This window comes from Chiloscyllium plagiosum, unplaced genomic scaffold, assembly GCF_037043375.1.
Source record: "Chiloscyllium plagiosum isolate Xiang-an unplaced genomic scaffold, Cpla_swu_hap1 HiC_scaffold_7, whole genome shotgun sequence".
NCBI lineage: Eukaryota > Metazoa > Chordata > Chondrichthyes > Orectolobiformes > Hemiscylliidae > Chiloscyllium > Chiloscyllium plagiosum.
In genome coordinates this window covers 41,117,878-41,139,768 of record NW_028270145.1, presented here as the reverse complement: position 1 = coordinate 41,139,768, position 21,891 = coordinate 41,117,878, and the positions used below count along the sequence as shown (strand labels likewise).

Below are 21,891 nucleotides of genomic sequence, written 5' to 3'. Positions count from 1 at the left end.
CTACCATCTGCAACAAGATAGATTCACTGTCATTACCTTGGCCATACACCAGTCAGAATCTGTCAGCTCCTAAGGAAATCATCCACTCTGATGGAGAATGGGGCAACTGCTATTTAGCGAGTGAAACAGTTTTACTATCCCATTCTTGAAACTGTTGCTGTTCCTGGTGATTCATGGTTCAGCCCCAGTGTATTGGAAGATAGCGGGTGGAAGCCCTGCATTAAAAAAGGGAGGCAGAAAACAGGAAGCACAGGCCGGTTAGCTTAACATATCACAGGAAAACTGCTGGAAGGTATTATTCAACCAGATACAGCAGCTCACATTGATCAGTTGAAATTCATCTGGCAGAGTTGACATTATTGTGTGCATCCATTGAATTTCTTTGAGGATGTAACATGTGTCATTGATAAAGGGGATTGCCCTGAGCTGAGCTTTTATCCCATAACATGACACAGCAAATGTCATGGCAGGAAGGTGTGGGGTGGTGTTGGGTGGGGGTAATGATTACACGGGAGCGCTGCAGTTTACTGAAATGGAAAGCAATTGGAAGCAGCACTTACAAAAGACAATAGACAGTAGACAGTAGACAATAGGTGCAGGAGTAGGCCATTTGGCCCTTCAAGCCAGCACCACCATTCATTATGATCATGGCTAATCATCCACAGTCAGTATCCTGTTCCTGTCTTATCCCCATAACCCTTGATTCCACTGTCTTTAAGAGCTCTATCCATCTCTTTCTTGAAAGTATCTGGAGACTTGGCTTCCACTGCTTTCTAGGGCAGAACATTCCATATATCCACCACTCTCTGGGTGAAGAAGTTTCTCCTGAACTCTGTTCTAAATGGCCTACCCCTTATTTTTAAACTGTGTCCTCTAGTTCTGGACACACCATCAGCAGAAACTTGCTTCCTGCCTCCAGACTGTCCAACCCTTTAATAATCTTATACTTCTCAATCAGATCCCCTCTCATCCTTCTAAGCTCAAGTGTATACAAGCCCAGTTGCTCCAATCTTTCAACATATGATAGTCCCGCCATTCCAAGAATTGACCTCGTGAACCTACACTGCACTCCCTTAATAGCTAGAATGTCCTTCCTCAAACTTGGGAGACCAAAACTGAAATAACAATACTCCAGGTGCTGTCTCACCAGGCCCTGTACAGCTGCAGGATCTCTTTGCTCCTATACTTAATTCCTCTTGTTATGAAGGCCAGCATGCCATTAGCTTTCTTCACTGCCTGCTGTACTTGCATGCTTGCTTTCATTGACCGATGTACAAGTACACCTAGATCTCGCTGTACATCCCCTTTACTGAACTTGACTCCATTTAGATAATCTGTCTTCCTGTTCTTGCCACCAAAGTGGATAACCACGCATTTATCCACATTAAAGTGAATCTGCCAAGCAAATTTGCTAATATTATGTTTAATACCCTCATCTATATCATTAATGTATATTGTAAACAGCTGCGGTCCCAGCACCGAACCGTGTGGTACCCCACTGGTCACCGCCTGCCATTCCAAAAGGGACCCGTTTATCACTACTCTTTACTCCCTGTCAGCTAGCCAATTTTCAGTCCAAGTCAGTATTTTGCCCTCAATACCACGTGTCCTAATTTTACTCACTAATCTCCTATGTGGGACTTTATCAAAGGTTTCTGAAAGCCCAAGTACACGACATCCACTGGATCTCCCTTGTCAATCTTCATTGTTACATCCTCAAAATATTCCAGAAGATTAGTCAAGCATGATTTCCCCTTGGTAAATCCATGATTGCTCTGACCTCTCCTGGGGGTTACTGCTATCCAAATGAGTCATAATTTCATCTTTTATAGTTGACTCCAGCATCTTTCCCACCCCTGATGTCAGGCTAGCTGATCTAAATAATGGATTCTGAAATGGATTAAGTCTAAATAATAATATTTATTATTAATTATATATATATTATTTATATTATTAATATTTACAATAAATCAATTGTATTAGCATGAATCAATATTAATTGGCAGGATTCCTTCATACATTCTCAGTGACCTGTCATATCGATTCATGGCTAATTTAACACATGACTGCATTAATTCATTGTTAATTAAAGAACGGAAAACTACATTACTGGCCAGTTAAAGAAATTTTGCATATGATTGGGGGATAGGGGTAGGTATATATATGGCAGATGAAACTCCCAAAAGCTGGGGAGGTGACTGTGAATGGCTGTGTATATGTATAAAAAAAATTAGAAATGACATGAGAAAACAATGTAAGGCCACTATGGTTGAGGAATATATAAAAAGATTAAGGCAACAATACTGCAAAATAAAGAACTTAAATTCTACTCGGAATCCCGAGCCTATGTCTGGCATACCGATCCTTTTGGAGGATTGGGAATTTGTTACTGTATACATGCCCTGTGGTTATATGGTTGATATTGCTGTCGCGTGGTGCCAGGGTCCTGGGTTTAATGCCAGCCTTGGATGGCTGTCTGTGTGGAATTTGCACAGTCTCCCTGTGTCTGTGTGGGTTTCCTCCGGGTGCTCCGGTTTCTTCCCACAGTCCAAAAATGTGCATGTCAGGTGAATTGGCCATGCTAAATTGCCCATTGTGTTAGGTGCATTAGTCAGAGGGAAACGGATCTAGGTGGTTTATTCTTCGTAGGATCGGTGTGGACTTGTTGGGCCTGTTTCCACACTGTAGGGAATTCAATCATCTTCTGATTGTCTCCAGCCTTAATTTAAAGCATCCACTTGTTGAAACATTTCCTTTTGAAAATGAAGCATTCAGTCTTCATAGTCGATGTCATAGGTATGAGCGAATTGAGCCAGCCTAAACCAGGTCCCATCCCAGGGACTAGAGTAATGTTAATGAAGCATGGCTCTAACTGTAATACCAAATGGCCAAATTTGCTCAGTATGTCCAAGTGCGATACAGATGCAAATGCAGTAAAATTCTAGGAGTAACCTGAATACGAATGGCTTGTGTTACAAGACTGAAAGATGCGCCTATCTGTCTGATGGAAGTGACAAACAATTTAACAATAAACAAGAAGCTCAATTACCTTTATTTAACCTTATGCTTTTGCAATGTTTTCTGGCTGGAGTCACTGACATGATCCAGACCAACAGTACAAACCAGTCCAGGAATTTCCAGTTTCAAATGAGATGAGCGGTGGTTTTCTATTGGGATGGCTAGAACCAGACTGAACCATGATGCAAGCTACAAGTAAAACAAATTATATTCAGCTTCCTCGCGATCCCAAATGTTGGATGCCATCACTGATAGGGTTGATTGGAACCAGGTTACCCACTGGGGGTGAAACCTACCCCAGTTCCCTCGGAACTGACGTTGGGAATCAACAGGCGTTCATCCTATTAAAAGTATGCGCAAGTATATGCAGCTGCCAAGCAGGCAGCCATACGCCCCAACCTTCTGGATCCCATTGGATCGCCAGCAAAACTCATTTGGACACAGTATTTGCACCTTACCCAGGTCTGGCATCCAGGTAAATAGTGCGATAATGAAGGCATATGGCGTACTGGCTTTTATTGGTAGAGACGTGGGCGGCACGGTGGTACAGTGGTTAGCATTGCTGCCTCGCAGCGTCAGAGACCCGGGTTCAATTCCCGCCTCAGGCGACTGACTGTGTGGAGTTTGCACGTTCTCCCCGTGTCTGCGTGGGTTTTCTCCGGGTGCTCCGGTTTCCTCCCACAGTCCAAAGATGTGCAGGTCAGGTGAATTGGCCATGCTGAATTGCCCGTAGTGTTAGGTAAGGGGTAAATGTAGGGGTATGGGTGGGTTGCGCTTCGGCGGGTCGGTGTGGACTTGTTGGGCCGAAGGGCCTGTTTCCACACTGTAAGTAATCTAATCTAATGTGTTGGCAGGAATTGAGTTCCAGAGCCCTGAAGTCATGTTGCAGTTGTATAAGACTCTGGTGCGGCCGCATCTGGAGTATTGTGTGCAGTTTTGGTCGCCATACTATCGGAAGGATGTGGAGGCACTGGAACGGGTGCAGAGGAGGTTTACCAGAATGTTGCCTGGTATGGTAGGAAGATCGTATGAGGAAAGGCTGAGACACTTGGGGCTGTTTTCATTGGAGAAAAGAAGGTTTAGGGGTGACTTGATAGAGGTGTACAAGATGATTAGGGGTTTAGATAGGGTTGACCATGAGAACCTTTTTCCACGTATGGAGTCAGCTATTACGAGGGGGCATAGCTTTAAATTAAGGGGTGGTAGGTATAGGACAGATGTTAAGGATAGATTCTTTACTCAGCGAGTCGTGAGTTCATGGAATGCCCTGCCAGTAGCAGTGGTGGACTCTCCCTCTTTATGGGCATTTAAACGGGCATTGGATAGGCATATGGAGGATAGTGGGCTAGTGTAGGTTAGGTGGGCTTGGATCGGCGCAACATCGAGGGCCAAAGGGCCTGTACTGCGCTGTAGTTTTCTATGTTCTAGTATAAGGATGGGTATGCCAGACCTGGGTAAGGTGCAAAAATAATGGAGGAATGATACTGTCTGTTCAGTGCCAATTCACAACGTAGAGGTTGATGTCTCTATTGCTTATTGACTGTAGTCATCCGGGTTTAGTGTTTGGATTGTTTCAATATTGTTTTGAAATTTGGAAGTAATTTGTAAATTTCCATTTCTGAAATAATTACAGGCACTTTATACTAAAATATACTGCTGACTGAATTATCAAGTGATTTGATTTCATACATAGTCGCTAAGCCTAAATATCATTGCTTTGTGTATGGAGCTTGTAAGAATACACACTAGTTGATATGATTTATTTTTGCATTGGGCTGTTAGATCTAAGAAGGAGTGTCTGGCTGAGCTATTATCTTCATGTAGATATTTATACTGAACAGTGATGGTTTATAATTTTAAGATTGTACCAATATCTAAATTCTAGGGTTAGCTCAATATTAGAAAAAAATCAGTGTGGTTTGAAAACTTTGTGTCATGTTATCATAATTTGGGGACAGCTTTGCCCTCCAGCCAATATTTATTACCAACTCTTCTGCTCAAAATCATCATCAGATTTCTACATTTAATTCTAACTACTGTTAACCAAAGCTGTAGATCGGGCCATTTAATTGGGCATAATGTTCATGTTTTTTTTCAAAAAAGAGACTACAATATATTGCAGAACTAATCTAAATTTTAGATAATAGATTTTTTTTAGTAGCAAGACTTCAAAGAGTATTATATCCCAGCAAAGCTGGATTTATAAAAATAGATTTGCTTAATTCACCCATATGGTTATATGGCTTTTCCATATAAAATAAGAAAATAATGGGTAGGAAGGGAATCTCTAGTGCATAATTTAAAATGAACGAGCTTTTTGCCAGTATGGGCAATATATTTACTCCAGTGAGCTATTTGAGTTTGATTAATTTGAGAATTATTTATTTCAAAGTTGCTCTTAGGGCTTCTAGCCTGCTGAAGAGCAAACATTATGGCCTCAAATAAGGTACACCCGCAATACTCAGACCAGAATATGGGTAACCTCCATCAGAGTAGTTTGTGCTACTTCTTTACTGATGCCTATTTTAATTGAATATATGTATACTGCATATACTTATAGCTGATAAATGTGTTGCTGGAAAAGCGCAGCAGGTCAGGCAGCATCCAAGGAACAGGAGAATCGATATTTCGGGTATATGCCCTTCTTCAGGAATGAGGAAAGTGTGTCCAACAGGCTAAGATAAAAGGTAGGGAGGAGGGACTTGGGGGACGGGCGTTGGAAATACGATAGGTGGAAAGAGGTCAAGGTGAGGGTGATAGGCCGGAGTGGGGTGGGGGCGGAGAGGTCAGGAAGAAGGTTGCAGGTTGGGAAGGTGGTGCTGAGTTCGAGGGATTTGACTGAGACAAGGTGGGGGGAGGGGAGATGAGGAAACTGGAGAAATCTGAGTTCATCCCTTGTGGTTGGAGGGTTCCTAGGCGGAAATTGAGGCACTCTTCCTCCAACCGTCATGTTGCTATGGTCTGGCGATGGAGGAGTCCAAGGACCTGCATGTCCTTGGTGGAGTGGGAGGGGGAGTTGAAGTGTTGAATCACGGGGTGGTTAGGTTGGTTTGTCCGGGTGTCCCAGAGGTGTTCTCTGAACCGTTCTGCAAGTAGGCGGCCTGTCTCCCCAATATAGAGGAGGCCACATCGGGTGCAGTGGATGCAATAAATGATGTGTGTGGAGATATGGAAGTATCCCTTGGGGCCTTGGAGGGAAGTAAGGGGGGAGGTGTGGACGTAAGTTTTACATTTCTTGCGGTTGCAGGGGAAGGTGCCGGGATTGGAGGTTGGATTGGTGGGGGGTGTGGACCTGACGAGGGAGTCACGGAGGGAGTGGTCTTTTCAGAACGCTGATAGGGGAGGGGAGGGAAATATATCCTTGGTGGTGGGGTCCGTTTGGAGGTGGCGGAAATGACGGCGGATGATATGCTGTATATGGAGGTTGGTGGGGTGGTAGGTGAGGACCAGTGGGGTTCTGTCCTGGTGGTGGTTGGAGGGGCGGGGCTCAAGGGCGGACGAGCGGGAAGTGGAGGGGATGCGGTGGAGGGCATTGTCGACCATGTCTGGGGGGAAATTGCGGTCTTTGAAGAAGGAGGCCATCTGTGTTGTACGGTTTTGGAACTGGTCCTCCTGGGAGCAGATGCGGCAGAGATGCAGGAATTGGGAATATGGGATGGCGTTTTTACAGGGGGCAGGGTGGGAGGAGGTGTAGTCTAAGTAGCTGTGGGAGTTAGTCGGTTTATATTAAATGTCCGTGTTGATTCGGTCGCCCGAGATAGAAATGGAAAGGTCTAGGAACGGGAGGGTGGAGTCTGAGATGGTCCTGGTGAATTTGAGGTCGGGGTGGAAGGTGTTGGTAAAGTGGATGAACTGTTCAACCTCCTCGTGGGAGCACGAGGCAGCGCCAATTCAGTCATCTATGTAGCGGAGGAAAAGGTGGGGGGTGGTGCCAGTGTAGTTGCGGAAGATGGACTGTTCCACATATCCTATGAAGAGGCAGGCATAGCTGGGCCCATGTGGGTGCCCATGGCTACTCCTTTGGTTTGGAGGAAGTGAGAGGATTGGAAAGAGAAGTTGTTCAGGGTGAGGACCAGTTCAGTCAGTCGAAGGAGGGTGTCATTGGAAGGGTATTGATTGGTACGGCGGGAAAGGAAGAAGCGGAGGGCTTTGAGTACTTCGTGATGAGAGATGGAGGTGTACAGGGACTGGATGTCCATGGTGAAGATAAGGCGTTGGGGACCGGGGAAGCGAAAATCATGGAGGAGGTGGAGGGCGTGGGTGGTGTCCCGAATGTAGGTGGGGAGTTCTTGGACTAAGGGGAACAGGACCGTGTCAAGGTATGCAGAGATGAGTTCGGTGGGGCAGGAGCAGGCTGAGACAATGGGTCGGTCGGGGCAGTCAGGTTTGTGGATTTTGGGCAGGAGGTAGAAACGGGCGGTGCGGGGTTGTGGGACTATGAGGTTGGAGGCGGTGGATGGGAGATCCCCTGAGGTGATGAGGTTATGAATGGTCTGGGAGGTGATGGTTTGTTGGTGGGAGGTGGGGTCATGGCCAAGGGGACAGTAGGAGGAGGTGTCCGCGAGCTGGCGTTGAGCCTCAGCGGTGTAAAGGTCGTTGCGCCAAACTACTACTGCTCCTCCCTTGTCTGCCGGTTTGATAGTGAGGTTGGGGTTGGAACGGAGGGCTGCACGTTCCGAGGGTGAGAAGTTGGAGTGGGTGAGAGTGGTGGAGAAGTTGAGGTGGTTAATGTCGCGGCGGCAGTTGGCTATGAAGAGATCGAGGGTGGGTAAGAGGCCAGCACGGGGTGTCCAGGTGGATGGGGTGTGTTGGAGACAGGAGAAGGGGTCGTCAGAGAGTGGGCGAGAATCTTGGTTGAAGAAGTAGGCACGGAGGCGAAGGTGGCGGAAGAATTGTTCGACGTCACGCCGCGTGTTGAACTCGTTAATCCGAGAGCGTAGGGAATGAAGGTGAGGCCTCTGCGGAGGACTGATCTTTCATCCTCAGAGAGGGGTAGTTCTGGAGGGATGGTGAAAACACGGCAGGGGTGGGAGCTAGGAGCTGGTGTGGGGCTGGAGCTGGGAGTGGGGGCAGGGACGGAGATCGGCATGGGGGCAGAGTTGGGCGTGGTGATGGAGATCGGTGTGGGGGGCGGGGTTAGGCCCACCGTGACCACTCCCTCCGTGACTCCCTCGTCAGGTCCACACCCCCCACCAACCCAACCTCCAATCCCGGCACCTTCCCCTGCAACCGCAAGAAATGTAAAACTTGCGCCCACACCTCCCCCCTTACTTCCCTCCTATGCCCCAAGGGATACTTCCATATCCGCCACAAATTCACCTGCACCTCCACACACATCATTTATTGCATCCGCTGCACCCGATGTGGCCACCTCTATATTGGGGAGACAGGCCACCTACTTGTGGAACAGTTCAGACAACACTCTGGGACACCCAGACAAACCAACCCAACCACCCCGTGGTTCAACACTTCAACTCCCCCTCCCACTCCACCAAGGACATGCAGGTCCTTGGACCCCTCCATCGCCAGACCATAGCAACACGACGGTTGGAGGAAGAGCGCCTCATCTTCCGCCTAGGAACCCTCCAACCACAAGGGATGAACTCAGATTTCTCCAGTTTCCTCATCTCCCCTCCCCCCACCTTGTCTCAGTCAAATCCCTCAAACTCAGCACCACCTTCCTAACCTGCAATCTTCTTCCTGATCTCTCCGCCCCAGCCCACTCCGTCCTATCACCATCACCTTGACCTCCTTCCATCTATTGCATTTCCAAAGCCTGTCCCCCAAGTCCCTCCTCCCTACCTTTCATCTTAGCCTGCTGGACACACTTTCCTCATTCCTGAAGAAGGGCTTATGCCCGAAACGTCGATTCTCCTGTTCCTTGGATGCTGCCTGACCTGCTGCGCTTTTTCAGCAACACATTTTCAGCTCTGATCTCCAGCATCTGCAGTCCTCCTTATATACAAGGAGGAAATGGTTTATACTTAATTACAATGGACACTTTCCGGTCCCAACCTTGCAAGAGGGGAGATGATAAAGATCGAACTTGACCTGCTGTGTGGACTTGCATTACCAGCATTGGTGCACAAGAAGGGACAGTTTACCTGTGCGATCTTGAGTAAACAGAGACGTGTACCAACTACGCCAGAAAGATGTCCTTGTGTGCCGAAAGACTGAATGTTGCCAAGAATGACTTTTGCAGTGGTCAGCTGCATAAAAAATTAACAGTTCATTTACAGAACAAGTCTAAATGGTCTTTACCATGTAAAGGTGTTGTGTGTCAGTTTGATTACATTTGTGCTATGAGCATCCCTGATGAGCCTAATCCCCTTTCAGATAGATCACGTAGTAAAAGAGACAAAGGGGGGTGTTTCTAGAAACCCATAATAAAATTTTTGGAGAGGATGAAGTAATTTGTTACATCCTTGCTTCAGTAAGAGACTCCCTGACCCCTTTTTATCCTTCTAAATCCTAACATGGGGCTATGGAATAGTACTGAAAATGTGTTGCTGGAAAAGCGCAGCATCCAAGGAGCAGGAGAATCGACATTTCAGGCATGAGCCCTTCTTCAGGAATAGTACTAAATATTTACAGGACGTAATATCATTTTAGTTATTACCTATCCCCACCTGCTACTTCTTTATGGACTTCCTCCAATGAAGCCGCAATATCCTATCCAAGTTGCTACAAAGGTAAGGCATGGGGGTGCGCTTATGTAAGAGTGCCCACTTTTTTTTCTATGATTATACGTATTAGTCGCCACTGCTTTTCTGAAAGACCATGCATCTCATGTGTTTGCCTTAAAGAAAAATGTATCCCTATTATTACTGGAATTCCAACTCTATGTGGAGAGGGTAACAATATCCACCTTCATGACGATGCCCCTAACGGCACTAATATTTTCCCAGTTATTGGAAGGGAAGTACCATTTTTGGGATGTTGACCATGTTTCTTATCTAGAAACTCACCTCATTAGTACTGGATGATTTTCAAACTCAGCACCCAGGGCCAACACCTGTTCCCTGTCCAATTACCTGGAAATGAAATCATAATTCCCCTTTTAAACATACAGTTTCGCCTGACTTCTGTGCAGAATGGAAGAATCCAAAGACCATATCAAGAAGTAAAACACACTCATTGGCATATGCAGCTCTTAGTGTTCTTTCATTATGAAAGTCCTTAAGTATTATTAGTCATCAAAACCACTTGTGAACTCACAATTTTGAGAAATGAGACAACTGCTGCCTTAATAGAAATTAGGGATATGCTTTCAGAATTCCGCCTATTTGCCCATCAAAACCAATTACATACTTGCGAAATCAGGTGGATTTTGCAGTATAGTTAAAGGAAAATGCATTATGAGGGTCACTGACATTTTTGAAAATGTTACTAGACATATTGATAATATTCACACTTTTGTCAACCAAATGAATGAAGGTGCGGGATGCGAAGATTGGGGTTTTGGCTCATGGTAAAACTGATTAGTTAATATGTCTTTGTATGGTGCTATTGTTTTAATTAGTCTTTTTTGGTATTGTGATACTTAAGTGTATTATTGATAAATATTAACTTACAGTCATAGAGATGTACAGCATGGAAACAGACCCTCTGGTCCAACCCGTCCATGCTGACCAGATATCCCAACCTAATCTATCCCACCGGCCAGCACCCGGCCCATATCCCTCCAAACCCTTCCTATTCATATACCCATTCAAATGCCTCTTAAATGTTGCAATTGTACCAACCTCCACCACTTCCTCTGGCAGCTCATTCCATACCCATACCGCCCTCTGCATGAAAAAGCTGTCCCTTAGGTCTCTTTTATATCTTTTCCCTCTCACTCTAAACCTATGGCTTCTAGTTCTGGACTCCCAGATCCCCGGGAAAAGACTTTGCCTATTTACCCTATCCATGCCACTCATAATTTTGTAAACCTTTATAAGGTCAACCCTCAGCCTCCGACGCTCCAGCGAAAACAGCCCCAGCCTCTTCAGCCTCTCCCTATAGCTCAAATCCTCCAACCCTGGCAACATCCTTGTAAATCTTTTCTGAACCCTTTCAAGTTTCACAACATCCTTCCGATAGGAAGGAGATCAGAATTGCATGCAATATTCCATCAATGGCCTAACCAATGTCCTGTACAGCCGCAACATGACCTCCCAACTCCTGCACTCAATACTCTGACCAATAAAGGAAAGCAAACCAAACGCCTTCTTCACTATCCTATCTACCTGCGATTGCTTCTTCTTTACTTAAATCATGATGAGGAAACATCATTGGCTGCCCTTGATTCCCCTTCGGCAGAAGAGGAAGTATGGCAGTCTTTTAGAACATAGAATAGAACATAGAACAGTACAGCACAGAACAGGCCCTTCAGCTCACAATGTTGTGCCGACCACTGATCCTCATGTATGCACCCTCAAATTTCTGTGACCATATGTATGTCGAGGAGTCTCTTAAATGTCCCCAATGACCTTGCCTCCACAACTGCTGCTGGCAACGCATTCCATGCTCTCACAACTCTCTGTGTAAAGAACCCGCCTCTGACATCCCCTCTATACTTTCCTCCAACCACTTTAAAACTATGACCCCTTGTGTTAGCCATTTCTGCCCTGGGAAATAGTCTCTGGCTATCGACTCTATCTATGCCTCTCATTACCTTGTATACCTCAATTAGGTCCCCTCTTCTCCTCCTTTTCTCCAATGAAGGATTCTAGATAAGCTACTAGAATAGATAAGCTACTTAGTGTTCTTGTTTTGGAGACTAAGTGTAGAGTTATGGCAGCGCAGGCAGTGGAATGTTCCTCCTGCAGGATGTTTGAGGTAGGGGTGACCACCGATGCTCCTGCCAACTTCACCTGCAGGAAGTGCAGCCAGCTCCAGCTCCTCACAGACCGCGTTAGGGAACTGGAGCTGGATGAACTGAGGATTATTCGAGAGGTTGAGGGTGATAGATAGAAGCTACAGGGACATAGTTACGCCAGAGAACAGAGGTAGCTGGGTAACAGTTAGAGGTGGGAAGGGGAGGAAGCAGGCAGTGCAGGAATCCCCTGTGATCGTTCCCCTCAACAATAAGTATTTGGATAAGCTTTGGATACTGTTGGGGGGGAACGGCCTAGTAGTGGTAAGCTGCAGTGATTGGGTCTCTGGCACGAGGTCCGGCTCTGAGGCACAGAAGGGAAAGGGGGAGAGGAGGAGAGCGCTAGTTATAGGATACTCTATAGTTAGAGGGACAGACAGGCGGTTCTGTGGGCATGGGCGAGACTCTCGGATGGTTTGTTGCCTCCCGGGTGCCAGGGTCCGAGATGTCTCGGACTGTGTCTTCAGAATCCTTAAGGGGGAGGGTGTGCAGCCAGAAGTCGTGGTGCACATTGGCACCAACGACATAGGTAGGAAGGGGGGTGGGGAGGTCATTTAGGCTGGAAGCTAAAAGCTAGGACGGACAGAGTCGTCATCTCTGGGTTGTTGCCAATGCAGCGTGACAGTGAGGCAAGGAATAGGGAGAGAGTGCAGTTGAACACGTGGCTGCAAGGATGGTGTAGGAGGGAGGGCTTCAGGTATTTGGACAATTGGATTGCATTCTGGGGAAGGAGGGACCTGTACAAGCAGGACGGGTTGCACCTGAACCAGAAGGGCACCAATATCCTGGGAGGTAAGTTTGCTAGCACTCTTCGGGGGGGGGGGGTTAAACTAATTTGGCAGGGGGATGGGATCCGGACTTGTAGTCCAGCAAGTAGGTTAGCTGTTTTTCAGGATGTCCAAGAACGTAGGGAGGCTGTGGAGAAGGTAGCACTGACAGGGAATACTTGCAGACACAGAGATGGGCTCAAGTGTGTATACTTCAACGCAAGGAATATCAGAAATAAGGTGGGTGAACTTAACGCATGGATCGGTACTTGGGACTACGATGTTGTGGCCATCACGGAAATGTGGATAGAAGAGGGACAGGAATAGTTGTTGGAGGTTCCTGGTTATAGATGCTTCAGTAAGATTGGGAGGGGTGGTAAAAAAGGAGGGGGGGGGTGGCGTTGCTAATTAGAAATGGTATAACGGCTGCAGAAAGGCAGTTCGAAGGGGATTTGCCTTTGGAGGTAGTATGGGCTGAAGTCAGAAATAGGAAAGGAGCAGTCACCTTGTTGGGTGTTTACTATAAGCCCCCCCAATAGCAGTAGAGATGCGGAAAAGCAGATTGGGAAACAGATTTTGGAAAGGTGCAGAAGCCACAGGGTAGTAGTCATGGGCGATTTCAACTTCCCAAATATTGATTGGAAGCTCTTTAGATCAAGTAGATTGGACAGGGCGGTGTTTGTGCAGTGTGTCCAGGAAGCTTTTCTAACTCAATATGTCGATTGTCTGACCAGAGGGGAGGCCATATTGGATTTGGTACTTGGTAACGAATGAGGACAAGCGATGGGCTTGTTAGTGGGTGAGCATTTAGGTGATGGTGACCACAATTCTGTGACTTTCACCTTGGTTATGGAGAGAGATAGGTGCGTGCAACAGGGCAGGCTTTACAATTGGGGGAAGGGTAAATACGATGCTGCAAGACAGGATCTGAGGAGCATAATTTGGGAGCACAGGCTGTCAGGGAAGGATGTTGTTGAAATGTGGAACTTTTTCAAGGAACAGATACGATGTGTCCTTGATATGTAAGTACCTGTCAGGCAGGAAAGAGATGGTCGTGTGAGGGAACCTTGGTTGACGAGGGAGGTTGAATGTCTTGTAAGGAGGAAGAAGGAGGCTTATATAAGGTTGAGGAAATAAGGTTCAGACAGAGCGTTGGAGGTATACAGGATAGCCAGAAGGGAGCTGAAGAAAGGGATTAGGAGAGCTAAGAGAGGGCATGAAAAATCTTTGGCGGATAGGATCAAGGATAACCCCAAGGCATTTTATGCGTATGTGAGAAACATGAGAATGACAAGAACGAGGGTAGGTCCAATCAAGGACAGTAGTGGGAGACTGTGTATTGAGTTGGAAGAGATAGGAGAGGTCTTGAATGAGTACTTTTCTTCAGTATTTACAAATGAGAAGGACCGTATTGTTGAAGAGGAGAGTATGAAACGGACTGGTAAGCTAGAGGAGATACTTGTTAGGAAGGAAGATGTGTTGATCAATTTGAAAAACTTGAGGATAGACAAGTCCCCCGGGCCTGACAGGATATATCCTAGGATTATGTGGGAAGCAAGAGAGGAAATTGCAGAACCGTTGGCAATGACTGGAGAGTGGCGAATGTTGTGCCCCTGTTCAAAAAAGGGAATAGGGATAACCCCGGGAATTATAGGCCAGTTAGTCTTACTTCGGTGGTAGGCAAAGTAATGGAAAGGGTACTGAGGGATAGGATTTATGAGTATCTGGAAAGACACTGCTTGATTAGGGACAGCAAGCACGGATTTGTGAGGAGAAGGTCTTACCTTACAAGTCTTATTGAATTCTTTGAGGAGGTGACCAAGCATGTGGATGAGGGTAGAGCAGTGGATGTAGTGTACATGGATTTTAGTAAGGCATTTGATAAGGTTCCCCATGGTAGGCTTATGCGGAAAATCAGGAGGCATGGGATAGTGGGAAGTTTGGCCAGTTGGATAGAGAACTGGCTAACCGGTCGAAGTCAGAGAGTGGTGGTAGATGGCAAATATTCAGTCTGGAGCCCAGTTACAAGTGGAGTTCCGCACGGATCAGTTCTGGGTCCTCTGCTGTTTGTAATTTTTATTAATGACTTGGAAGAGGGAGTTGAACGGTGGGTCAGTAAATTTGCAGATGATACAAAGATTGGTGGAGTTGTGGATAGTGAGGAAGGCTGTTGTCGGCTGCAAAGGGACTTAGATATGATGCAGAGATGGGCTGAGGAGTGGCAGATGGAGTTCAATCCTGTCAAGTATGAGGTTGTCCATTTTGGAAGGACAAATAAGAATGCGGAATACAGGGTTAACGGTAGGGTTCTTAGTAAGGTGGAGGAGCAGAGGGATCTTGGGGTCTATGTTCATAGACCTTTGAAAGTTGCCACTCAGGTGGATAGAGCTTGTAAGAAGGCCTATGGTGTATTAGCGTTCATTAGCAGAAGGATTGAATTCAAGAGTCATAAGGTGATGTTGCAGCTGTATAGGACCTTAGTAAGGCCACATTTGAAGTACTGTGTGCAGTTCTGGTCGCCTCATTTTAGGAAAGATGTGGAAGCTTTGGAGAGGGTGCAGAGGAGATTTACCAGGATGTTGCCTAGAATGGAGAATAGGTCATACAAGGATAGGTTGAGAGTGCTAGGCCTTTTCTCATTGGAACGGCGAAGGATGAGGGGTGACTTGATAGAGGTTTATAAGATGATCAGGGGAATAGATAGAGTAGACAATCAGAGACTTTTTCCCGGGTACAACAGAGTGTTACAAGGGGACATAAATTTAAGGTGAAGGGTGGAAGGTATAGGGGGGATGTCACGGATAGGTTCTTTACCCAGAGAGTGGTGGGGGCATGGAATGCGCTGCCTGTGGGAGTGGCAGAGTCAGAATCATTGGTGACCTTTAAGCGGCAATTGGATAGGTACATGGATAGGTGCTGAAGCTAGGACAAATGTTCGGCACGACATCATGGGCCGAAGGGCCTATTCTGTGCTGTATTGTTCTATGTTCTATGAGGGAGCATAATCTGGGGTGGCATGGTGGCTCATGGTTAGCCCTGCTGCCTCACAGCATCAGAGTCCCAGGTTCAATTCCAGCCTTGGGTGACTATCTGTGTGGAGTCTGCACATTTTGTCTGGGTTTTCTCCCACAGTCCAAAGAAGTGCCACGCTAAATTGCCTGTAGTGTTAGATGCATTAGTCAGAGGGAAATGGGTCTGGGTTGGTTACTCTTCGGAGGGTCGGTGTGGACTTGTTGTGCCTAAGTGCCTGTTTCCACACTGTAGGTAATCTATTAAATTCCAGTGCGTTCAGGAGGGATGTTCGGAAGCACTTCCACATAAAAAGGGTGGGAGAGGATTAGAAATCTCTTCCACACACAGCAGTGCATAAATAAATGTGTTTGTGCAACAACTTAGAGTCTGCAGCATATAACTAACCTTATTGAGGTGAAGTTGAAAAGGCGGGTATTCGTCAATATTCATTCCTTGAATGACATAATACAAGAAATCCACAACATTGATTAACCACAGGAGGATGAAGCTCCCCGATATGGAGAAGAGCAAAATCACAGACTTCCTTCTGCTCTCCATCTCTGGGTCTCTTCAGTTCTCTCCTTTGCTCTCACCCTTCAGCCTCTTTCAGACTTGACTGGTCACTAAAATGTGTCTGACTGTCAGAGCATTGAGCAACAGAATTAAAGCGAATGGCAGTAAAGGGGTTAAAAACATATCAAGACAATCCAATGCCACCCACCAAGTCTCAGTGCAGTAACTTGATTTTATTTTACAGTAGAATGGCACATTGTTGATCATCGTCCAAGATTCATATTGAAAATAGAAAGGGATTTTTTTCAGACAGAACAGGATGCAGGTTGTTGCTAGAACCATTGTCGCAGTTTTCTCAGTGCAATATTTTGTTCTCAGCTTCTGACAACAAACCGGTCAAAGGAGAAAGTGACGGTGAACCAGACAGAGCAGTCCATGGCTGCACGAAACAGAGCCCCAATAACACTACACACAGGGGTGATGTCCAGAAAAGACTGTGGGTAATAAAAATAGGGACTTCTCCTCATCATAACATCAGTGAAAATAACATCAGATCGGCAGCTGTCATAACCACCAGGTAACGAGTCAAGCAAGAGGAAACACCACACTTATGCTGGGAAAGAATGCAAATTGCCAGCAAATTAACTGTGGAAGGCAAATGGGAAAAGAAATAGCAAATTACCGAACAGAAGTTCCCCCTGCCTGTTTCAGAGAGCAAAAATAAGATTTTACCACCAATGACCTGCCCATTGTGTCTGTAGAATTGTTTTGGATTGAGTGAGTTTGAATTTTAAGATTGTCCTCCAGCCCATTCACTCCAGAGATTATGGAGCTAGGATGGGGTCTGAGTACACAGTCCTCCTCAGGGAGCAGAAAGAAATCTCTGATTTTGTTTGGTTACAAGATAACTATTTGAATAACTGTAAAAGATTCTTAAAGGTATCAGCTCCAACTCTGCTGGAGGCAGAACCCCATTGGAAACCTTGCTCCTAACCCTGTCATAGGACTGGAGATTGGACTGTCAACAAAACAAATTCTCCCCTTTCCCTTGGGTCAGGTTATCCCTAGCTCTTGGCATTGGACAAAATCCTGATTGGAGCCACTACAGGACCAGAAAACAGGTCATCAGAACTTATGTAAGATTTCAACCAAGCTACTCCATGTGTCTTGCACTTACAGAGAATGCAAGGCTTCCTTAGTGACAATGTGTGAGTGTTGGAACTGCTGTGATATTCACACTGTAATTCTACACATCTGTGCATGACAAATGTCTCGACGTGCAGGGATCAGGAGGGCAATCCGTTAATGTTTGATTTTCCTGACCAGAGGCAGTGGGGAGAAGAGAATTTCCAAAAAGGATGATAGATTAAGCTTTACAAATCAAAACAGCTGCATTATCTTTAAATTCTTTGCTTAACAAACCAAAGAACTGTCTCAGATTTAAAGTTAACAAATCATCCAGTATCCACTGCTGCGTGTGGAAGAGATTTCTAATCCTCTCCCACCCTTTTTATGTGGAAGTGCTTCCGAACATCCCTCCTGAACGCACTGGAATTTAATAGATTACCTACAGTGTGGAAACAGGCACTTAGGCACAACAAGTCCACACCGACCCTCCGAAGAGTAACCAACCCAGACCCATTTCCCTCTGACTAATGCATCTAACACTACAGGCAATTTAGCGTGGCACTTCTTTGGACTGTGGGAGAAAACCCAGACAAAATGTGCAGACTCCACACAGATAGTCACCCAAGGCTGGAATTGAACCTGGGACTCTGATGCTGTGAGGCAGCAGGGCTAACCATGAGCCACCATGCCACCCCAGATTATGCTCCCTCATAGAACATAGAACAATACAGCACAGAATAGGCCCTTCGGCCCATGATGTCGTGCCGAACATTTGTCCTAGCTTCAGCACCTATCCATGTACCTATCCAATTGCCGCTTAAAGGTCACCAATGATTCTGACTCTGCCACTCCCACAGGCAGCGCATTCCATGCCCCCACCACTCTTTGGGTAAAGAACCTATCCGTGACATCCCCCCTATACCTTCCACCCTTCACCTTAAATTTATGTCCCCTTGTAACACTCTGTTGTACCCGGGAAAAAGTCTCTGATTGTCTACTCTATCTATTCCCCTGATCATCTTATAAACCTCTATCAAGTCACCCCTCATCCTTCGCCGTTCCAATGAGAAAAGGCCTAGCACTCTCAACCTATCCTCGTATGACCTATTCTCCATTCTAGGCAACATCCTGGTAAATCTCCTCTGCACCCTCTCCAAAGCTTCCACATCTTTCCTAAAATGAGGCGACCAGAACTGCACACAGTACTTCAAATGTGGCCTTACTAAGGTCCTATACAGCTGCAACATCACCTTATGACTCTTGAATTCAATCCTTCTGCTAATGAACGCTAATACACCATAGGCCTTCTTACAAGCTCTATCCACCTGAGTGGCAACTTTCAAAGGTCTATGAACATAGACTCCAAGAACCCTCTGCTCCTCCACCTTACTAAGAACCCTACCGTTAACCCTGTATTCCGCATTCTTATTTGTCCTTCCAAAATGGACAACTTTTTCTCGGTTCAGAGCAAAGTTCAGTAACACAGCAAAATACCTGGTTATAATTCTTTGTGTTATAAATAAATAAAACTCCTCGGTGAAGCACATAGGAGGGACTTGTTGTTCCTGGGCTTGAATGATTTTTGTTTCATTAATTTGTGCAACATGGGCACAACATCGTGGGCCGAAGGGCCTGTTCTGTGCTGTATTGTTCTATGTTCTATGGACATCATTGGCTGGGTCAGCATTTACTCCCTGTCCCTAGTTGTCCTTTGAAAAGGTGGTGGTCTCCTTCCTTCTTGAATCGCTGCAGTCCATGTGCTTTGGTTCACCTACAATGTTGTTAGGGAAGGAGTTCTTGGATTTTGATGCAGCAATACTGAAGGAGCGGTGACATATTTCCAAGTCAGGATGATGAGTAGCTTAAAGGTAAACTTGGAGGTGCTGGTGTTCCCATGTATCTGCTGACCTTCTCCATCCAGGTTGAAGTGGTTGTGGGTTTGGAAGGAATTGTACAGGGCTGTGAATTTCTGCAGTGCATCTTGTAGATGCTACACACTGGCCTACTGAGCATCGGTGGAGGCAAGAGTGAAAATTTGTGGATGTGGTACCAATCAAGCGGACTGTTTTGTCCTGGATGGTGTCAAGCTTCTTGAGTGTTTGTTGGAGCAACACCATCCAGGCAAGTGGGGAGTATTCTATGACACCCTGATAAGAAGCCTTATCCCAGTGCAGGAAGAGAGTCGAGCTGCAAACCTGCGGATTCCTCATCATTGCATAATCCAAAGGAATTGTCTGGGAAAGTTAAATTTCCTATTGGGTTATTCCAAATGGAATCTCCTATTGGGTAATTCCTATCAGCTTGGAATCATCTATTCATTTCCATCAAATTCAAATACTTCAGAGGGTTCTGATACAATTTCATAGAATAATTCTTCAGAAAATGTTTGACCATTCAACAGACCCCATACTAATGGCAAAAACAGCCAACTATGAGATGTTTCGATGCAAGAAAATGTGGCAGGTATTATATGACATTATCAGTTCCCACCCACCGAACAAATTTCTGGCTCCCGATTTTTCAGCATCAGACAGGTGTGGAGGCTGAAAAACCTCAAGGATTCAGTCAAGGGTTAGAGAGGGAGGGCAACAGCTCACAGTACTATCCAAACTGACAGCACACACAAACACATGCACAGATACACATACACACACACACATACACGCATACATACAAATGCACACCATTGCGGTGTGGAAATTGTTGCAATTGGACTGAGGTCCCTCGGTGAAGATGCTCAAGTGGAGAAATGTTGTGCACCCCCTGCAATGTGGAAATGATTTATCTTTGAGTAGTATTCCTGACGTGTTTCTAGTGCAATTATATCCAGGCAACTCCATGTGAACCTATTTGTGAGGAGACAGTGTGAATTTTATTATACTTTCTGCTGCTTACAGTGTTTTCTGAAGTACTCTCACAAATTCTAAGTGAGAAAGGATTCAAAAATGGTAGCAGTGAGACCAGCACTGGGTATGTTCACCTCCTTCTCCTCATATTTCAAGGACAGTATCACAAGTCATCCAGCAAAACTGTTCTTTTTTTAGATTAGATTAGATTAGATTAGATTACAGTGTAGAAACAGGCCCTTCGGCCCAACAAGTCCACACCGACCCGCCGAAGCGAAACCCACCCATACCCCTACATTTACCCCTTACCTAACACTACGGGCAATTTAGTATTGCCAATTCACCTAATCTGCACATCTTTGGACTGTGGGAGGAAACCGGAGCACCCGGAGGAAACCCACGCAGACACGGGGAGAACGTGCAAACTCCACACAGTCAGTCGCCTGAGTCGGGAATTGAACCCGGGTCTCTGGCGCTGCGAGGCAGCAGTGCTAACCACTGTGCCACTGTGCCGCCCACAGTTCTGTGTCTCCAAAGGTATTCTTTGAAGAACAAAACAAATGCGCAATATGAGAGATTCACAGACTTAAATGTTTTCTCCAAAAATAAATCTGATTCTTGTGGAAAGCATTGTATCACTTTAGACACAAGATGGGCAGACAGAGAGAAAGACAGAGACTCGAGCCTTTGATTCACCATATTTTAATTCATTCATCCAAAATTCCATCAGGACAAAGTGAGTACCATTGCAGGCAGAGACAGACAGACACATACACACACGCATGTCAACATTGTATTATCTTAAATACAAAAGGGACAGACAGAGAGAGAGGTGGCTTCATCCCGAAAACAACAGAGACCCCATTGCAGGGATACACATAAACATAGATTCCTGCAGTAACATGAACACACACTAGACACAAACGCATAGATAGGTACAAAGACAGACACAGATACACGTAATCAAAAAAGTACTGTAATACATACATGAACACACACACATGTACCTTGAGAAACACACAGTCATGATAGAGACCTACACAGATTGACACAGAAACACACACACATACTTACAGACACACCGACACGTACATACAGAAACAAACACACACAGGCATACACATTCAGACTCAGATATTGTCAAGGACAGCAAAAGTGAAGCCACTAATAAAATTCCTCATTCCAAAAACTAAATGAGAAATCAGTAGATTTTTTGGAATGTGAGAGTTTACTGGAAATGTGTGCATAATTTCAAATAAAGAGCTGTGCCTTTGTTATGAAGGTGTTAAAGTGTACTGTACCTTTAGGAAAGTATCTGACTGCACCAAGTGTTCTGAACAAGATACAATGAAACCTTTTAATCCAGCAGCTAGAATAGTCGGTTGGAGACAAAAAACAAATGTGAATTAGGCCAATCAGTTTAAATTATACACCAAAAAAACCCAAACTCCAATCAAGTTTGAATCTAGTATATCGACAATATTAAAAGCTGATGACAAAATCTGGTGCTTGGGGATATAAAACCAGGAAAACGTGAACAGTTGAGAGAGAACTGCCAAGCCACCAATAAATGCAGACTGCCCACACAATAGGTCTCTTAAAGGTACATTTATCTATCAACGACCTGTGAAAGAGAAATTCTAAGAAGAAGAAAATCTACAGAGGAAGATATAAATGGCAGATTTGACAGCTGCCTGGTTTTGAAATTTGGATTTTTGTAAATCTTAATCAGAGGTTTTATTGGACT

At 45.4% G+C, this 21,891-nt stretch overlaps 1 long non-coding RNA gene across 4 annotated transcripts in view; it reads right to left on the bottom strand.

The window, feature by feature from the left end:
- Window positions 1–21,891, bottom strand: part of LOC148149596 (uncharacterized) — a 66,844-nt gene that overhangs the window by 42,863 nt on the left and 2,090 nt on the right. For all 4 annotated transcript variants that reach the window (XR_015757642.1, XR_015757643.1, XR_015757641.1 and 1 more), the window contains exons 2-3: window positions 21,446–21,513; window positions 37–215 (exon numbers count right to left, since the gene is read on the bottom strand). This is a non-coding gene — a long non-coding RNA (uncharacterized LOC148149596). The remainder of the gene's footprint in view (window positions 1–36; window positions 216–21,445; window positions 21,514–21,891) is intronic.